This window comes from Xenopus laevis, chromosome 4S (assembly GCF_017654675.1).
Source record: "Xenopus laevis strain J_2021 chromosome 4S, Xenopus_laevis_v10.1, whole genome shotgun sequence".
Taxonomy (NCBI): domain Eukaryota; kingdom Metazoa; phylum Chordata; class Amphibia; order Anura; family Pipidae; genus Xenopus; species Xenopus laevis.
This window is the reverse complement of record NC_054378.1, coordinates 49,156,461-49,159,561: the sequence shown is the minus strand read 5'-3', so window position 1 is coordinate 49,159,561 and position 3,101 is coordinate 49,156,461.

Below are 3,101 nucleotides of genomic sequence, written 5' to 3'. Positions count from 1 at the left end.
GCGGGAATTAACTGAAAGATGGTCGCTGTCTCCTACAGAAACCTACAAGATTTAAGGAGCGGTACCTGTGTCCTGAGAAGTTCTAATCACTGAGACAGTGGGGAGACTTAGTCCTGGCAAACCTGTGGTGTACAAGTTTCTGGTTCTAGCGCATCTAGTGCCGGTAAGCCTGACAATGGTGTGATGATATCTAGATATTATTATATATTGCTTATTGTACAGAAACCAGAGACATCATTTATTTGTGCATTATGCTCTGTTTAGCAACCCCTATACTCCCCTGCCACTTTAGTTCTAGATTTGATTACTTGACTCTGCTTTATTCTTTTCACAAATACATGGGTATCTTTGGTGAGGTGTTTTGTCAGCAGCACCTGGATGAAACAATTGAATGGTTACAGGTACAGTCCCAGGGATATTTTTCTTCGTATAAGAGGGATGCAAAGTTCCAACTGTATTGCGAGAACACACGAAAAAACACATCATTCTACTGTGCTGATAACTTTAATTTTATTTTTTTTATAATTATAACACAGGTTCATTATCATCAATAGATACAATAAGCATAATAACGGCATCATGAAACATTTTTCCTAATTAATAATGGCTATCCCCATATCAACTAAAGGAAATTCTTGACTTACCTTACAATCTCCACTATATGGTTGTGGATAGGTATGAAGTGCTTCACTTTCTCCCATCATCTTGCTGCACACTGACTTACTTGCATGGGTAACATACTATAACCTATTGTTTTAGCTCACAGTCATGCCATTGCAAGAGAAAATTACTATTACTCTAAATAATTTTCTCTTCTCTTTTGCACCATGTTCTTCCTCACAGTTGGCTCCTGCCTTTCTTTCTCTAAGGAGACAATTTCCCCTTCTCTTCCCACATCAAGACGATTCTCAACTTTCTTTGTATTTTTCCAAGTAGATTAGCTTGATACTGCCATTATGAATCTTTATAGTATGACACCCCTTTCTAATTTAAAACAGAATATTTGTTGCCAAGAAATTATTTATTGTAGTCAAGATAAAAATGGCACTCAGTCGTCTCCTGCATCTCTCCTAGATTTGAAAAGCAATCAACTGGAAGCAGCACCACTAGCACTTGACAGGTCATTTTCAGCCTTTAAACACGTATAGAATACAGTTTCAAACAAACATCCAGAATGACATCCATAAGAGCAATGTCACATGCGGGGCTTTCTAGCCACCCCAATAGCACCTGTTCTTGTCTCCCAGTGGAATGTGAGCGGATCATTTGATATAGAGAATTGATGGAAGAACCCAATTCTGCACAAAATAAAAGGATTACCTTACTCAGCTTTCTCCCCACAGAGCTAAACTTTAAAGGGATACTGTCATGGGAAAACATGTTTTTTCCAAAACACATCAGTTAATAGTGCTGCTCCAGCAGAATTCTGTACTGAAATCCGTTTCTCAAAAAAGCTAACAGATTTTTTTTTATATTCAATTTGGAAATCTGACATGGGGCTAGACATTTTGTCAATTTCCCAGCTGCCCCTGGTCATGTGACTTGTGCCTGCACATTAGGAGAGAAATGCTTTCTGGCAGGCTGCTGTTTTTCCTTCTCAACGTAACTGAATGTGTCTCAGTGGGACATGGGTTTTTTTCTATTGAATGTTGTTCTTAGATCTACCAGGCAGCTGTTATCTTGTGTTAGGGAGCTGCTATCTGGTTACCTTCCCATTGTTCTTTTGTTTGGCTGCTGGGGGAGAAAAGGGAGGGGGGTGATATCACTCCAACTTGCAGTACAGCAGTAAAGAGTGATTGAAGTTTATCAGAGCACAAGTCACATGATTTGGGGCAGCTGGGAAATTGACAATATGTCTGGCTCCATGTCAGATTTCAAAATTGAGTATAAAAAAAATCTGTTTGCTCTTTTGAGAAATGGATTTCAGTGCAGAATTCTGCTGGAGCAGCACTATTAAAGGATTCGTTTTTGAAATGTTGTTTTCCCCCATGACAGTATCCCTTTAAGTGCTGTTCTTAGATCTTCCAGGGAGCGGTTATCTTGTGTTAGGGAGCTGTTATCTCATTACCTTCCCATTGTTCTGTTGTTAGGCTGCTGGGGGGTGGGGGGTGATAACACTCCAACTTGCAGTACAGCAGTAAAGAGTGACTTAAGTTTATCAGAGCACAAGTCACATAACTGGAGGCAGCTGGGAAATTGACAATATGTCTAGCCCCGTGTCAGATTTCAAAATTAAATATAACAAAATCTGTTTGCTCTTTTGAAAATGTATTTCAGTGCAGAATTCTGCTGGAGCAGCGATATTTGATGTGTTTTGAAAAACAGTATCCCTTTAAAAAGAAGGCATCTAATACTGTAATAGTAACAAATAAACCTTGCAAGTAAATACTGCAGTGCAAGCGGATTACATAATTACATCTACAAATAACTTTAGAAACTGAAAGTGTGTAATTACTGTGTCGCTGTCCATGACATATAAATACGTCTCCTTGTTCTATCTGACACGTTCAGCATAGAGAGAGAGTGCATAAATTGAACAACACAAGATGTGACGCAGCTTAATCATCATTTTGTATACATTGTAGTTCACAGTGACACAGTTTGACATCCATGATGTATTCCTTCATTTCTTAGTTTCTCCATTCGACCGATTTCTTGAAAATAGGTGCTAAATTACACAAGTGCAGTTCCCAGTAGAAAATGAATGCTAAATGGCACAAGTGTAGTCTGGAACAAATCCGGTTTTTGCAATTCCGTGTGTAAAGTTACTTGCATGTATCCATAAAAAGGTCACATTTTGAGATTTGTCCATATATCTTTTGCCTTTGGTAAATCCTGTAAGAGTCTGTATATTATGGACAAGAGACCTTTTTGTGTTGGACCCATGATACATAATTTTTCATATCCCGTGTGGTGTAATTGTTGCTCTTTTTAAGGCCCGTTTTATTTGAGCGAGTTTAAACTGTTGTTTTTTCTTGCTTAACGCCCCACAAAAGTGTACAATTCAGTGCAATGCTGCAAAAAAAGTTAGTTTATATTAGAGCCCACCATTCGGAAATACACTACTGAAAACTGTCAGCAACCGATTCCATACACAGGTA